The sequence below is a fragment of the Amborella trichopoda genome, chromosome 1 (genome assembly GCF_054954075.1).
Source record: "Amborella trichopoda isolate Santa Cruz 75 chromosome 1, AtrichopodaSantaCruz75HAP2 v2.0, whole genome shotgun sequence".
NCBI classification, from domain to species: domain Eukaryota; kingdom Viridiplantae; phylum Streptophyta; class Magnoliopsida; order Amborellales; family Amborellaceae; genus Amborella; species Amborella trichopoda.
Genome location: NC_142336.1, coordinates 11353572 through 11372140, shown reverse-complemented (window position 1 = coordinate 11372140; position 18569 = coordinate 11353572). Strand labels below are relative to the sequence as shown.

The 18569-nt window shown below is 31.9% G+C and overlaps 1 long non-coding RNA gene across 1 annotated transcript; it reads left to right on the top strand.

The window, feature by feature from the left end:
- The first annotated feature begins 8222 nt into the window (after nt 1–8222).
- Nucleotides 8223–11438, top strand: LOC148783551 (uncharacterized). The gene is made up of 2 exons (XR_016051496.1): nt 8223–8333; nt 10940–11438. It is a non-coding gene; the product is annotated as an uncharacterized LOC148783551 (long non-coding RNA).
- Nucleotides 11439–18569: the final 7131 nt, after the last annotated feature.

The window sequence follows — 18569 nt, the reverse complement described above, 5'->3', positions numbered from 1 at the left end:
CGCTCCCAAAAGACCAAAGTCCCTAGCAAGCAACAATCTTCCACTTCCGCCTCCAATAACTATGATGTAAAATGGGTGACAATAGAGGACGTCATACGTCTCATTTCTGTTGTCGGATCTAGATTTTTCTCCCATCCAAACGACATATCCTCCAGAGGGAGAGCTCCCTTACATTTTCCTGGGGCATGTGGAAGGGGTGCGAAAATTGCATTTTAAAAGGGGAAGCCTAATCAGTCGCACTAGGAGCCAAATGAATCTTTTAGCTCTCTTGAGTTAAATTTTATGGTTTCCCAATGAATCATCTAGAATTTGGAGTAGTATGTACTATTTACTGACTGTCTAAGGAGGACTATGTGGGACTCATCGAGGCCCCGATCAGTGTGAAAATTTACAGAGGCCGACACAGAGACAGAGGACCCAACCTCCTATCACTCACTGATCAAAAAGTTGGAAATTCTTATAACTCTCTTCAAACCATTTTTCTGCATTTATTCCTTAAATGTGATCAAGTGAAAGATTCATCAATATTTTGCCAGTTTCAACTGACTGTCTAAGGAGGACTATGTGGGACTCATCGAGGTCCCCATCAGTGTGAAACTTTATAGAGGCAGACACAGAGACAGAGGAGAAAGTGCTTCTTATATGACCCAACCTCCTATCACTCACTGATCAAAAAGTTGGAAATTCTTATAACTCCTCTTCAGACCATTTTATTGCATTTATTCCTTAAATGTGATCAAGTGAAAGAGTCATCAATATTTTGCCAGTTTCATGGCAATTAGCAAGTTCTTGAATCTTGTGCCTAAATCTCCACTGACTTACCACTATGAGAATGGGCTGGGGGCTTGACAGTAGTACCATCGAGTCCTATGATAAAGTCTCTGACTTCTTTCTCAGGTAGGAGCCAAAATTCTGACTTCTTTCTCACTAAACGGTAGGAGCCAAAATTCCCACTTGTGTTTTTTTTTAAATTAACTAATTATATATATATATATATATATAATTTTACATGAAAACAATTGACCAAAATACCCCTATAAAGTTTTGTGGGTATTTTGGTCAATTTATTTTATAGATTATTTTATTTTATATTTTTATTAGGTGCGGCTTGATGAGAAGAACACACGCCTAAAATTTCAAGTGATTTAAATTTGTAAAAAAAAAATAAAATTAAAATACTATCAAATATCTGTGATCATCAAATCGGCCCAAATTCAATCGAAGCAGCAAGACTCACTTTTTCTTGTGAGCCCACTGGCTCACATGATCACTTTTTCTCAAGCCTAGCCTTTTTTTTTTTTTTTTTTGTTCTTTTGCCTATTTCATTTTTGGCCTCTTCTTCTCTTTTATAACTCTTCCAAATTATTTTCCCAAAAATACTTTCCACTCTTCCTGATCTTCCTTTCTTTCATAAGTGATTCCCACGCCAAAGTTAAATAAAGAAATCATAGCACATAGGTAATTACCACACATTAATTGCTAAATATTTTAGTTAGAGACTTGGAGAAAATTGAAACCTAGTGTAAATACCACATAATAAAGAGGAATGCATGGGAATTCATGATATCATAAAAGCATTTTGAAAAGAATAAAAAAGCGAATAAACCACATACATTTTGCCTTCAAAACTAGAATCATTCAAGAAAAGAAAACATGTAAATTTGAAGTCAATTTTATGTTGAGCATGCATTTGATGAATATACAACTGTGTTTTTCTGAAGAAAGAAAATGTTTGAAAAATGGCAATCCAGATAAAGAATCATGATTCTAATTCGAAATTGGAGGGGACCAACGGGTTCCTTGCTGGAACCAAGAATTGGTCTCTTGTATAGATTGCCCTATTATGTCAGAGAACCGCGTGAGTCTGTTAGAGAGTTAAGTAATCTGGATTAGCCAAATCACTTGGTTTCGACCTATTTTATTTTTTAAAATAGAAAGTATTATTTAATTTCTTTGGGACAAGTTTCTACATAAGAGATTGGGTCCAATGCAGTCAAGATTGGCGATCTAGATCAGTCCAGCCATTAACTGCTTCGGCAACTTGACCTGCGTTTGAAAATTCATAATAAAAGAAAAGAAAAAAAACCATGTACTTTGAAATGTATGAAGTATGGTAAGATCTTATACTACTATTACAAAACACACTTCAAAAAATTAGTCAAAGTAACTATTAAAAAAATTAATAATTTTCCCAAGTTGTGGGACTTTCATGCCTCCATCTCTTTGCGCGCTTTTGTTTTCATTGTGTATTTATTGTTGCGAGAAATGGTTATAATACTTACCAAAAATTTGAGTGAATGCATAAGTAATGTCTGGAATTTTTAGAGAGATTCTCAAATTCTATTAATTTTTGTGTAATTCAGGCCCGAGCCTGACTTATCGAACCAAATTATTTTGGGTAAGGAATCAAGCTCATTTTATTTTTCTATGTTTTAAAATTAAATAAGGAAAAAGTTTATATGAGGTTGCAATCTTAAAAATGTAGAATTAAATATGCATCTAAAAAATCCATCGAAAAAGGTCCTTTTAGCATTGGAAAACCCTCTAATTAGTCATCTCGACATCAAAATGTATGAATATGGGAAAAAAAAAAGATTATTGGTCCTAGGATTAGTGCTTCTACCAGCACATTATCTAGACCGTCCATCTTCGAGAGCTTATATGTTTATAGATCAACTTGATTTTAATAATATTTGTGGTTTAAAATTTTATAATTAAAAATGAAAATAATTTTTCAAATAATCCTAAAAAAAGTGTTTTACACCCAAACTTGCATGTGATAATAAAATTTGGAGGTATGCCTTAATTGGATTGTTTAAGGTTGCAACGTTGTAGAAACCACACCCATTGAATAATGGGTGAGATTTGTATAAGGTGTCAACCCTATACTATTGAAATAAGGTGTGCCTCAAAACTATGTCGAAAATGCTGCTTCGATTATACAAAGCATTGAAATGATATGAAAATTTAATGTTGCCCCAAATATGAAATTGAAAGTTTCAGAAATGGTGATGATCAATCAAATCCATAAACACTTGAAAATCTTGAAAATGGACGGTCGGGATAATGTGTTAGAAGTTGAACTATTTTTAGGATTAGAAATTCTTTTTTTTTTTTAATACCAATGAATCTCGAAGTCAAGATGATCGGTTTGAGGGTTTTCCAGCACAGGGAAGGTTGAGACCTTACATAAACTTTTTTCTTAAATAATACTCAATGCAATTATGACATGAAACTGATCAATTTATCAATTTATCTGGTGAGCTGAAGGGTGTTCCTTGGTTTATATTCTCAGTGAAACTTCTAAAAAGGCGAATGGTTTTAACAAATTATAGATTTGGATGTTAAATATTATTTTCATTGATTTTGTAATTTTTTCCATAAATTTATTGGCTCTCATCAATACAAATAGATGTGCTTCCATGGTTGGAAGAAATAATTGCATATTGTAAAAATACGATCTAGCCTGCATGAAACAATTTTCCTGAATTCTCCAATACCACGCGGTGATTGACCTACCAAAAAAACATAAGCGTAGGTAGTTGTATAGCAGTATATATGTAACATAGAAACAACATGATACACTCCTTTTCCACCATCTATACATACTCAACAATGGAAGACGGGAATGAGATGTTCCACTTGAGAGCAAGGAAAAGCACGTGGTAACTAAGTTTAGACAACCTCATGAGGTTAAAACTAATGGTACAATATTTGTTAAAATTTTGCAGGGGTATTTGAATCAATTATTTGCATGTAAAATATTGTTTTAATATTTTTAGCAGATTCATCTATTTTTGAAGAACATACGCTTAAAATTTCAAGTGATTTGGATTAGTAGAAAAAAAATAAAAATTCAAACACTACTGGAGACTACCGGATATCCGTGATCTTCAGATCGGCCCAGATTGAATTTTTTTTTTATATATGGTCAGCAGCCTCATATAGATAAGCTAAATGCGCCAACGGCCCATATTGAATCTGGGCCGATCAAACTATCACGAATATCCGGTAGTGCTTGAATTTTAATTTCTTTCTACAAATCCAAATTACTTGAAATTTTAGGCGTGTGTTCTTCAAAAATAGGAGAATTTACGAAAAAATATTTTAAATAAAAGAATTGACCAAAATACCCTTAAAATTTTGTGGGGTTTTTTGGTAAATTATTTTCATGTAAACTATTTTTTTAATATTTTTCATAGATTCATCTATTTTTTTAAGAATACACGCTTAAAATTTTAGTGATTTGGATTAATAGAAAAAAATTAAAATTCAAACACTACTGGACACTACCGGATATTCATGATCGTCAAATCAGACCATACTCAATATGGGCCATTGGGGCATTTAGTTTATCTACATGAGGCTGCTGACCAGCAGCCTCATGTAGATAAACTAAATGCCCCAATGGCCCATATTGAGTATGGTCTGATTTGACGATCACGAATGTTCGGTTTTGTTTGAATTTTAAATTTTTTTTACAAATCTAAATCACTTAAAATTTTAGACGTGTATTATTAAAAACTAGGTGAATCGAAAAAAAATATTAAAAAGAAGTTTACATAAAAATTGATCAAAATACCCCGAAAACTTTACAGGTGTATTTTGGTCAACTGTTTTCATGTAAAATATTTTTTTAGTATTTTTTGTAGAGTCATCTATTTTTGAAGAGCACACATCTAAAATTTCAAGTGATTTGGATTAGTAAAAAAATATAAATTAAAATTCAAATACTACTGGTCACTACCGGACATCCGTGATCATCAGATTGGCTCATATTCAATCTGGGCCATTGGCACATTTAACTTATCTAAATGAGGCTGTTGACCATATCTTTTTCCTATATATATATATATATATATATATATATATATATATATATTTGAACGGTATATTTATGCCAAATATAATATTTATCTTCTGTACAAGAAGTTCATATTCATGCCAATTATAATATTTATCTTTTGTACAAGAAGTTCACATTCATATCGTTTGATTTAAAATCAGAAGGCTGACATTATGTAATTACTCATGCTCAAAGTTTAACGAAATTTGTTCAAACTCCATGACATACTTGCAGTTGTCGAATTTAATATTCGATGTCTAGGGCCAGTCGTGACCTTATTCTAAGTATAGATGATCTCGTACTATATAAACCCTTAATTTAATTGGAATTGTAATTTATAATCTTTTGATTTAATTAGAAAAGAGAAACATACTAAAAACAACATTAGACAAGATATTAGAGAGGAGTGTGGTTTGTATAAGGCTCAGGTCCTAAATAATCAAAGCTAGGTGCATCTTCAAATAGTCTGGAATGATCTTGTTTTAATACTAGAAATCATTGTGATGGCTTGAAAATTTATTTTTATCTCTAATTATAAAATGGAAAAACTTTATATAAGGATGCTACCTTATAATGTAGAACTACGGATGCCCTCAAAAATCCATCGCATTTAATGTTGGAAACCCCTTTCATTGATCATCTCAACATCGAGATGTTTGACTATGAAAAATAAAAAGATTTTGTCTCAGAAATAGTGCATTTTTGCAACATATTATCTAAACCGTCTATTTTCAAGATTTTCAAATGTCTATAGATCTACTTGATTTTAACCATTTTTGAAATTTAAAATTAGATATAAATAGATTTTGAGTTAATCCTAAAAACATTTTACATCAAAATTTTATACCATGAAGGTGCACCTTACCTCTACACCTACGGATGCATCTATATGCAAACTGCTCCCTCATAAAATTGAGTCTTAAACTAGTGTAGATCAAGCATGTCTAGGTGTATTTGAATATCTTAAAAATTGACGGTCCAAAAAATGCATTACAAGATGCTCTTTTCCTTTACCTTTCGTTCGTTTGACATAGTTGCCTTCTCCCTTCTTTTCTAACCTCTTTAAATAGTATGGACTCGTTCTCCTTTTTTGAACAGTATGGACTCGTTCTGACCTCACCTGCTCGATTGTTGGTTTCTTCTTCTCTTTTAAAAACTCTTCTAAATTGTTTTCCCAAGAAAACTCTTCCACTTTTCCTCGTCTTCTTCTCTTTCATCAGTGATTCTCACGCCAAAGTTAATTAAGGAAATCTTAGCACATAGGTAACCACTATACACTAATTGCCAAATATTTTACTTAGAACGTTGGAAAAAATTGAAAGCTACGGTGACTACCACATAATGAAGAGCAATGCATGGGAATTCATGATATCGTAAAAGCTTTATCAAAATATCAAAAAATCCAATAACGACACATGCACTTGTAGTTGAGAAATTTCTCGTATCTATAATTTATGGTATTTAAAATTGGAAAAAGATCTTGTACGGCTATATGCGTACTTCTACAATAAATGCTCAATAATCTGGGTTGATCCGAGGGTCACGACTTTATTTAGTATTTGAATTTTAATTTTTTTTTCTACAAATCCAAATCACTTGACGTGTGTTCTTAAAAGATAGACGAATCTAATAAAAATATCAAAAAAAAATTTAACATAAAATTAATTGATTAAAATACCCCCGAAAAGTTTCAAAGGTATTTTGATATTTTTTTGGCAAATTATTTTTATGATATTTTTATTAAGTGTATCTTGATGAGAAGAACACACGCCTAAAGTTTCCAGTGATTTAGATTTGTAGAAAAAAAATTAAACTTTAAACACGAAATGAGGTCGTGGACATCTCATGATTGTCAAATCAAACTAGATTCAATATGGGCTATTGGGTGTATTCTTACAGGTACATCCATCGGCGTACTATATTATCTTCCAAATTCCTTACCATTTTCTTTCAATATTTCTTTAAAATTATCAAATTGAACAAATTTCAGATATTTATGATCCCAAATTGAATACTTTTATAATTAAGTCTTTTATTTAAAATTTACGATATTCAAACTCCATAAAATATGAGATTAAGGTATTTTCTAATTTTTGGATATTGAAAATCTAAATTTAAGAACTAAATTATTTTTAATTTGAAATTAAGGTTTTTCTAATTTTCAGATATTGGAAAACCAAAATTAAGGATTAAGTTGTTTTCTAAAAAATAACTTTAACTCTTAGTTTCAAAATTTAGATATCTGAAAATAAAATAAAATAAAATTACTTATGGCTTTGATATTTTGAATATCATAAATTTTTAAAATAAAATAATTCTTAATTTTAGATATTCAACATCCAAAAATTAGGGTAAACTTTGAATATGATTTTCAGATTTTTAATATAATGTTAACCATTTCCTCCGGACAGTCAGCCTTAGGTGCAGCTGAAGGCTTTCGAGCTTGGAGGGTCGTGTGCGGCAGATCGGTAAGCAAGGGCTCAACATGCCCCGACTGAACTCGAGTCTTACATGCCGATCACGTGAGTACTAGTTCTCGACGGTCTTGGGATTGTCGCTGCAGTAGTTGGGTCATTTTCTACGACACTGACCACTATGCAGGCTGCTCTCATCTCCTCTTTGGGTTTCGAAATTCGAAGAGGGTAGAAGGCGTTCTGGTGAAAAGGTTCATTAGAGTTGGGTGCCCCAACTGTCTTGGCTGCTTCTCTAGTCAAGATTTGTAGTATGTTTTCTATAAACCATTTTGACAACAAATTTTGTATGTCCAATCCTCTATTAAACTCACACTAGTGAAAATTATAAAAACAATATTTCTAATAAACTAAATGACCAAAATATCCTTAAATTTTAAAGGGGTATTTTGGTTTTTATATTTTATCAAAAAATTATTTTTAATACTTTATAGGTGCGCTCCAATGAGAAGATGGCACATACCAAATTTCATATTCATACAATTTGTATAAAAAAATTAAAAATAAAATACTTTGATACGTCAGATCTGAGATCAAACGGTAAATGGCTCTCTTGATCAAAATTGAACGATTGGATAGTAGGTGAAGCATAGATCTTTTATGCTGTTAGGAAAGTATAAAAACCTTTACCTTATTGTATACTTTTACTTTTCAATTTATATTGTTGGGGCTAGGCTTCTTGTCCTTTCTCATTGCGCTCCAAATAGCCGTATGTAATATGCAGTATCTTACAGGCCCATATACTAGCCACCCGTACAAATGCATGTGATGATGTTTCTCTTATTTTACTAAGATTCCTCTGCGTGCCTTTTCGAACTTTGGGTATAGTTTTATTGGGTTTTGGGTTAACTTAGACGCTAAGGTTTCCATAACCATGGGACCACCAAAGAGGGTTTATAAAACGATAAAGTGGGTAGTGATGGGAGTAAGGAAAGAGACGAGAAAGCAAAGGAAGGACAAGTTCAGAGTGAGAGAGATGTCGAACAACAAGGGTTTGAAAAACCAGGCCTTTTTATGTACGCCTTTCTATTTCTCTCTTGTGTTCCTTTTTATATCCCTAACCCATCCCTCAAATTATTCCTATTAAACTTTGGGTTAATGAAAATCTCTTGCACCCCCCTCAAATTTTAAACTTTGGGACTATTAGCCCCTTAATTATATATATATTTTTTTGTTCTTTATACAAATTTGATATCTTTGTTTTACAAAATGCAAATCCATACATATTTTCATTGTGATTTTGATATATAAATTTGACTGTTGATAATAATTTATAATTATTATAATTAATTAATAATTATAATAATAGCAATAATAACAACAGTAATATATTAATTGTTGAATATTTCATCTTTATAAGTATTTTGATAAAGCTTTTTAATAAATAAGTAACAAATATCTTGACTAATCATTTTTCAAGTTCAAACGATATTGATATAATTGTAAAAAAGGTCATAATGTTAAAGAAAAATTCATTGTTTTTTTGTCATGTCTATATTTATAGAGTAGGATCCATGGAGATAAAATTGATTTTAGGTAATGGAAGAGAAATGGAAGGGAAAATTTTGTAAAATAAAATTAAATTTGTAAAAAAAAAACAAAGAAAAACACAATTAAGGGGGCTAACCGTCCCAAAATTTTAAATTTGAGGGGATACAAGGGATTTTGGTGAACCCAAGGGGCTAATAGTGATGAAAGTTTCAGGGAAGGGGGTAAAGGTCATTTTTTCAAATAAATAAAAGGAACAATTATATTCGTGTTGTGTTTAAATAGGGTAATCACGGACTTGCATAATTTTGTGAAAACTATTAAGCTGAAGTACATTGATCTATATACCCAAAAAAAAACACCAATCTTATATTTACAACATCATCCGGGTGCCTTTTTATTTTATTTGTTTTAAGGAATATTGTTTTATGCGGGCTGGAAATTAACTCAAAAATTAGGGTTTTCAGATTTTTAATATATGAAAAATTAGAAAATAACTTAATTCCATTTAATTTTCGATCTTGGGGATCCAAAATTTGGACAATTTGGCCATTTTGAAAAATTTGTGAAAAAGTGTAAGAATATAATAATAGAAGAATATAGATACATTTTAAATAATATGTTTTATAGGATATGCGTGCAAGCAGTAGGATATCTAAAATGCCTTTTGTAAATTGGTAAAATAATTAGAATAAAATAAGAGTAATGATTTTATGAGAACCTCCCACATCTATGTATGTAGGAGCTCAAATGGTCATCATTAAATTTGACCCAAATCTCTAAAAAAATTATCATATAAGTGTGAGATTTGACTTTTCTAAAGATCTGTGTCAAATTTAAATCGTGATTTTTTGCGGTCCAAAACACATAAATGTGGAAGGGTTTGATCATTACCCATAAAATAATAACAATGAAAGGGTGAGTATTTTCTACCCCGAACTACAAAAGTTTAGCGGGAATCAATTCGTGTGTTTTCGGTGATACACAAGGAGGCATCCACCCTCTATTCTCAATGAATAGCGATTGAGATTAATCGTAAGCAAGCAAGTGGCCATCATCATGAACTAAGATTAAAGGAGGATAATGCCCTCATTTCAGGGTGTTCAATCAACTGCATTCAATTGTGTAACGGATTTTATAGCCGCCCAATCGATTTCACGGTTTTTAGGGAAATGTGTATGGGGGTGAAGGAGATTTGGGTGTTGAGCATCAAGTAAGGTTTTCAGCAGTAGGTTAGAGATAGAGTGCAGAAAGGCAGTTTTTTTAGAGATAAAAGAGTGAGGAAAACGTAAATAGTTTCTCAGTTAGGCAGTTCAAGAAAGAGGTGGATTTGGAATGAAGGTGAAAAGAGAGTAATTTCAGAGAAATGGCTTTGTAGTGGAGGTATAACCATTTAGAGAGGGGTTGCGGTGTGTATAGAGCCTAGGCTCCAAACAATCAAATTAGAGTCTATCTTTAAATGGTATCAAGAAATGTGGTTTTTCAACATTAGAAATCTTTGTAATAGCTTTAAAATATATTTTTATTTTTATTTATAAAATTTAAAACTTAAAAAATAGTGTAGATCGACAAATCTATGAAAATTTGAAAATCTTGAAAATTGACGGTCCAAAAATATCTTACAACATGCATTATTTCCAAAACTTGAAATCCATTTTTTTCTATTGTCCATGAATCTTGATGTCCAGATGATCAATTTTAGGATATTTGGGCATCAAAACAACCTCTTCAAGTGAAACTTTTGAGAGAGAGAAATACAAGTTCACTGTTTGTTGTGTTCGGTTTAAAATATAATCAAAAGACTAATTTGTTGTGTTCGGTTCACTTGGGTATGGAGAGAGATTGGATGGTACTTTCCTTGATGCATTGTAGTGGGGATTATTTATGCTTGATGAAATTTAGATTGAGAGAGAGAAATACAAGTTCATTGTTTACATTGGTTCTTTTCTTGATGTGTGTGAGAGAGAGATTGCTTGTTGCTTTTCTTGATGAATTGTAGTGGGGAAGATTTATCCTTGATGAAATTTAGATTGAAATAGAGAAATACAGCTTCATTGTTTGCATTGGTTCTTTCTTGATGTGTGAGAGAGAGAAAGAGAGAGAGAGTTTGCATTGACATTTGTTTGATGTTCAGAAATGAGTACGGCTGCGAAGATAGCCGGCGTAGCAAGTGCCGGAATGATGTTATTCATGGGCATCAAGAAGTCCTATGCAGCCTACCATGGCAATGAACAAGAGGAGGACGAGAAGACGATGAAAAAACCAGGGGAAGATGGACGCATGCTCCGCAGAGATTTTGAAGAAAACCCTAAAGATTATTTCCTTGATCATCGACGCCGAAAAAACTGTTACAATGAATGAAACCAAAGGAAAAATTAGAACAAGGGGGATTACGGTTGAGGAAGTGGTTTACTGGTTTAGCTCAGGATTAACTAAGTGATTTGCTTTTTGTGGTGTTGGTGTTTATATTGGCCTCTAGCACGAGGGATGGTAGTGTTTTTTTCTCTCTCTAGTGGAAAGTGTTTATATGAGTGGGACGCCTTATCAATCAAATTAACAGGGACCTCAAAAAATTAACTGGAAGAGGTTGTTTTGATGCTTAAAAATCTTCAAATAAATGATTTCGACCTCAAGATGTATGAACATGAAAACAAATAGATTTTTATGTCTCAGTATATTTTGTTATGTATTTTCTAGACCTTCAATTTTCAAGATATTCATGTACTCAAAGATATGCTCAACGTGTACTATTTTTAAAGCTCTAAATTTCTATAATTAGAGATGAAAATAATTTTTAAAACTATCACAATGATTTTAGTATTATACTATTTGAAGGTGTGCCTTACTTTGATTATTTAGGGCTTCAGCCTTATATAAACCACACCCCTCTCAAATATGTTGTCGAATGTTGTTGTTGGTATGTTTCTCTTTTGCAATTAAATTAAGGGACTATATAGTAGAAGACCATCAATCTTTAGAATAAGGAGGTCACAGCTAGTCCAAGACATCAAATGTTAAATTGGACAGCTTCAAGTATGTCATGGAGTTGGAACAAATATCTTTGAACTTTGAGCAAGAGTAATTACATAATCGCAACTGGAACAAATTTCTTTGAACTTTAAGCATGAGTACTTACATAATCTCAGCCTTTCGATTTCAAATCAAACAGTAAAAAATGACTGCGAACTTTTTAACAAAAGATAAATGGTCTTATTATATAAATTTTCTTAAATTAAACATCATATTTGGCATGATATATCTTGTGGCGTCTTTCTCAGATGAGATTAAGCAGTAACACCTAAGGGCATGTTTGATCTTTTAGAATATTGTCGTAATGTTCCAAGCAATGTTTTAAAAATCTGGACTGGTAGAAGGATCATTTACCTGCATATTTGTTCCAAGCAATGTTCCAAGCAATTTTTAAAAATCTGGACTGGTAGAAGGATCATTTACCTACATATTTGTGTCATATCATTCGATCAGTGATCCGGATCAGTACAAATCCATGATCTAGAGAAATAATAGAAAATAAATGAAATAAAATAAGGACACAACTAGTATGCTACCAGTCACATATTGTGGAATGCAGGCTTGGCAATAAATATAATTTGATCTTAACTTTTAGAGAATATATAATCTTTAACATGGAGATCATGACAATGAAAAAATAAATACATTTTGAAAACTACAAATAATAATTATGTTAAGAAAACATTTGCACCGCTAGTGACAATTGTTTTTAGACCACCTATATGCATCCATCTTTAAGATTGATGCTTTTCACCCCAGGACTGCATATTGTAGAAATGTGGTACAACTCGCATGAAACATTTGTTCATAAAATAAAAACTAAAATAAGGATTTAGATGGTAGGGATTGAGAGGGGATCTAATAAAATATTAAAAAAGATTAAAGAAAGGAAAAATATATATAGAGGGGGCTTTAGGGAGAACATGATGGGGACCCATACATCCTAGACCTAGTTCAATTTCTACCAATTCCCATCTAGAACAGTGATCCGTATCGGAAATTGTTGGATTTTAAAACACTAGTTCCAATAGTGGATTTGTGGTGCTAGGGTCTCCTAAAATTTACCTTAAGATTTCTAAAATCCATTTTAGTTATAGATTTTTGATGTAAATTCTAAATCTTAAAATTGAGTATTAAAACTTTGTTGTTTTAGATAGTTCACATTATTTTTTTAAATAATATATTTTATAGTTTAAATTCTAGGCTTTCATGATTCATGATCATCAAACCTATAACCGTAGATCCATAATCCATTATATTTGGAAAGGGTCGCATAAGAATATAAACGCACTAATTTTTTTTCCTTTGTTTAATAATTAAAAATTAGTGTAAGGTTCTCTTAAGGTGTTGTCTTTATATTGTAGAACAGTAGAAGTAAGGCACGTCTCTAAATTTTGTTCGAAGATGTAGTTCCATTGTTGGAAACCGTATGATGGCTTGAAAATCTATTATTGTCCCTAGTTATAAAATTTTTAAAAAATAGTACAAATCAAGTATATGTAGAAACAGATCTAGAAAAACTAGAAAATCTTGAAAATAAATATTCCACATAATTTGTTATAAGATGAACTATTTTTAATACTTAAAATTATTATTTTTTCATATCCAAGATTGATCAAATGGTAGGGTCTTCCAACATTAGAACACTCTCTTCTAGATGATTTTTGAGATGCATTTCAATAATATAAAGTTAACATCTTATGTAAACGTTTCATTATTTTCTAACCTCTGCAAACTTTCTCAAGTATCAACCCTAGGGCCTCTTTCTGTTTTTTTTTGCCTATATCATTTTTGCCCTCTTCCTCTCTTTTTATAACTCTTCTAAATTATTTTTCCAAAAAAGCTCTTCCACTTCTTCTGGTCTTCTTTTCTTTGATCAGTGATTCCCACGCCAAAGTTAAATAAGGAAATCATAGCACATAGGTAACTACCACACATTCATTGCCAAATATTTTATTTAGAGACTTGGAGAAAATTGAAATCTAGTGTGAATACCACACAGTAAAGAGGACTGCATGGGAATTCATGATTTTATAAAAGCAATTTGAAAAGATAAAAAAATTCAAGAAAAGAAAACATGTAAATTTGAAGTCAATTTTATGTTGAGCATGAATATACAAAGGTGTTTTTCAAAAGAAATGAAACGTTTGAAAACTGACAATCCAATTAGAGAATCGTCGATTCTAATTCGAAATTGGTGGGAACCAACCGGTTCCTTGATGGAACCAAGAATTGGTCTATTTTATAGGTTGCCCAATTACGTAAGAGAACCGAGTGAGTCGGTCAGAGATTAGGTAATCTAGATTAGCCAAATAACTTGGGTTCTACCTATTTTATGTTTTATTATTCTTTGCCATTCTTATTTTTAAAAATAATAAATAATATTTAATTTCTATGGGACCAGTTTCTACACAAGAGATTGGGTCCAATTTAGTCGAGATTGGCGATCTAGATCAGTCCAGCCATTAACTGCTCCGACAACTCGACCTGCGTTTTAAAATACATAAAAAGAGAAGGATAAAAGCCATGTACTTTGAAGCAGGGTTTGAAAACTCGGCGAGTCGAATCGGACTCGCCCGGTTCGACTCGGGAATCGGCAGTCCCTGTGCCGGTTCCACTACAATACCGGGAATCGCCCGTGTTTAGAGAGAACCGGGCGATTCCCAATAGTGAATCGTCGAGTCATTGTTGAGACTCGTCCAAGAACACGGGCTGCAGAGTGTTTTTCACGATTTTCATGGTTTTTTGATATTTTCTTATCATTTTTCATATTTTTCAGCTTTATAATTGAATCTTGCAGGTTTTATTTTAAATTTTTCAACTATTTCAGTCAATACAAGGTAGTAAAAATCACCGATTTTGATCCAAAAATTTTGGATATGTAAAGAACCGTAAAAACGTTTTAGGGTTCCGCCATTTCTTTGATTTCAAGCAGAAGAGGGCAATTTTTTTTATAAAATTTGAGGGTTAATGGTCGTAAGAGTATTGTTCAGAAGTTTTTGTTCATAATTTATGAGTATTTTGGACGAATACATATCAAATTTGAATTTGAAGCAACGGGTGCACGAAAAACAAGAAAGAACTGCGTTTTTTTTCTTTTCCCCCTTCTATCAAATTCACTCAATATTTTACAAATAATATGTTAAATTTATAGGCTTTTGATTCGTTCTAGTGTTGTTTATCATCACATGTATTCAGTTTGATTATATTTATTCAATTTGAGTTTGATTCTTGAGAAAAAAAGACTGATGTTTGTGAAGAAAAAATGGACTGCGTTTTTTCTTTTTTTCTGCCATTCTATCAATTTCACTCAATATTTTACAAATAATATGTTAAATTTATGGGCTTTTGATTCGTTATAGTGTTGTTTATCATCACATGTATTCAATTTGATTATATTTATTCAATTTGAGTTTGATTTTTGATAAAAAAGACTGATGTCTGTGAAAAAAAAAAACTGAGTTTTTATTTTTTATTTATTTTTTATTTTTTGCTATTCTATCAATTTCACTCAATATTTTGCAAATAATGTGTTAAATTTATAAGGTTTTGATTCCTTAATAGTGTTGTTTTGTATTCAATTTGATCTGATTTATTCAATTTGAGTTTGATTTTTGAGATTGAATGACCGATGTCTGTGAAGAACTGTTTTTTTTTTCCCTCAATTCAATCGATTTTATTTAATATTTTGATAGTAATGTGTTAATATTATAGGGCTTTGGTTCCTTATAGTGTTCTTTTTCAAAACATGTATTCAATTTGATGTAATTTATTCGATTTGAGGCGGATTTTTGAGTTGGAATGACTGATGTTAGGTGGGTCTGTGAAGAACTGCGTTTTTTTTTTTTTTTTAATTCATGATCAATTTTTTTGGAAAATCGTGATTTTTCGAAAAATTATTACCAGTTTTTTATTATCATGAGGAATTAAATAATATCTTTAATTTGTATTGTTAAAGTTTTTGTTCAAAAATTTGCACGTTGATAGATTATTTATGAAAAAAATACATGTTATTATATTTTTAATGCAAAATTGTATTTTTTAATTTGTTGTTAATGCAAAAAAATACATTAACAAATACATGCTGTTAAACTGTATTATATTTTTAATACATTTTTGCATTAAAAATGTATTTTTAGTTTTTAAAATTTTTAATGCAAAAAGTACATGTTGTTAAACTGTATTATCATGAGGAATTAAAGTGAATATCATTGTAAAAAAATCGTGGCATATATGATAATTATATTTTCTTGCATTTTTCAATTTTATTATTAAATTTTTAATGCAAAAAATGTACGTTCTTGATAATTGAGTTGCAGCCATATTTGGAGCTTGCATTTTTTATTATATTATCTTGCATATTTGTAATTGAGATGTACAACTATTTGTGATCATTTCAATTGAGTTGGGATTGTAGCCACTATATCATTGTAAATTTTATTTGTGGCATTGTGAATGATTATTTCATTGTAAATGTTTTTTGTGTCAAATATACGTGTAGTGGCATTATGGATGACTATATTAGTGTAATTTTTTTCTTGATTCTAAGTGTGATTTATACAGACTTTTTTTTATCTATAATGTTGCATAAATATTTTTTTTTCTTAGTAGGAACTAATTCATGTTTGTCGAAATGAAGATTTGTGACAAGTCCATATGTAATGGCATTGTGAATTACTATACTATTGTAAATATATTTTTTATTGATACTATATCAATGTAAATTTTTTGTTCTATATGTAGTGGCTGATATAGGCTATTTTTATCCATAATGTTGCATAAATAAATTATTTTTCCCAGTAGGAACTAATATATTTTTGTCAATAGAAATATTATTTGTAATTCCTGCCAAAGACTGATAAGTAGTGGGGTACATAGGTTCAAGCAACACTTGGCATGGGTTAAGGGAGATGTTTCTATGTGCAATAGTGTCCCTAATAATGTAAAAAAGTAGATGGCGACATTTTTTAAGGCTACCAAAGGTAAAAAAATTGCAAAGCAGAGGCTGAAGACGAGATAGCTAGTTTCTATATGCGATCAAGCGGAAATGATCCAAAAAAGCAATATAATAATGACTTGGAGATGGCCAAAAGAATGAGTTTACAGGAAACATACTAAAGGGAACGCGGGTTTAAAATGCCTGGTGGTTATGACATGGGCATGCATGGTGGGCCTAGCTCAGACATGCATGGTGGGCCCAACTCTATCATGTATGGCGGACCCATCTCAAATATGTATAGAGGGGTTGGTGGCAATATATATCAAGAGGAATCAAACGTTGAAGAAATTGTTTCTAGCTTATCAATGAGTGCCAGTATTGCAGGTCATGGTCGTATAGACCCATTTCTCTCAAAGCATAAGTTAGAACAGATGACCCTCAAAGGCATGGTGAAAGGTACGAAAAACATGTTGGGTAGATATGTTGGTAAATGGTTATACGATAAAGGGATCCCCTTTGATGCAGCCAATAACCCATACTTTCCACCTATGGTCAACGCAATCCAGAGAGCCGGGCTCAGGGTATAACCCCCGAAGGCATATGAGCTCAGTGGGCCAATATTGGATGAAGAGGTGGAGGAAGTTAGAAAGTGGATTGAAGAATATAAACAGAATTGGCCAAGAACAGGCATTACTCTCATGAGTGATGGTTGGTTGAATAAAGTCAGCAAAAATAAGTTTTAAAACTTCTTGGCATATTCCTCAAAAGGTACAACTTTTTTGTCTAGCAAAGACGTATCAGGGATGAAGAAGAATGCAAAGTTCTACGTATGACTATATGATCAGATAGTGGATGACGTGGGAGATAAGCATGTAGTTCAGTTTATTACGGACAATGCACGTGCATGTGTTTCTACAGGCAGCAAGTTGATGGATAAGAGGAAGCATCTAGTATGGACCCCGTGTGCTGCACACAACATCGATCTTATGTTAGAGGAGATCGGTGAGATAAAAATTGTGAAGGAGACTCTACAGCAAGCGAGGTTGGTATCAAGATTTATATATAACTATTCTAAAATTTTATTTTTGTTTAGAGAACAATCTAAGAAAAAAGAGATAATCAGGTCTATCATAACCCGCTTTGTGACAGATTACTTGGCTATGGACCCCATTCGGGAATATGAAGGTGCAATAAAGAAATCGTTTATCAGTGAAGAGTGATTACATGACCGCCTCTCGAAGTCCAGTACCGGGCTAAAAGTGGATGGCATAGTCTCAATAGGAGGTTCTGGTCTCGATGTTCCAGTATTGTAGAGGCCACTGCCCCTTCAGTCACGGTGTTAAGAATAGTGGATGCTGACAAGAAAGCTACCATGTGCATCTTTTATGAAGGTATCGAGAGGGTCAAATCAGCTATTGGGGAGAAGTGTCGTTTTGCTAGTAAAGTGATTGAGATTATAGAAAGAAAGTGGAACACCAAATTTGGACGTCCAATTCATTATACAGGTAAATATATATTTATATCATTAGAATGTTTCATTCTAAATTATTTTCTTATAGAATTTTAAATGACATTTCTCTATCTATATATTTTATAGGTTACTACTTCAACCCAAATTTTTTCTATTTGACACCTGAACATCCCCACAAGATTATGGAAGGGGTCAGATACATTATTGCCAGGTTGGAGAGAAGCCATCGAAACCAGGTAGTAGCAATACAAGAGGTATTATTTAATATTTGGGTAAGAACTTGATTAAGTTGTTATATTTGTGAGGAATAATGCACTAAAACGA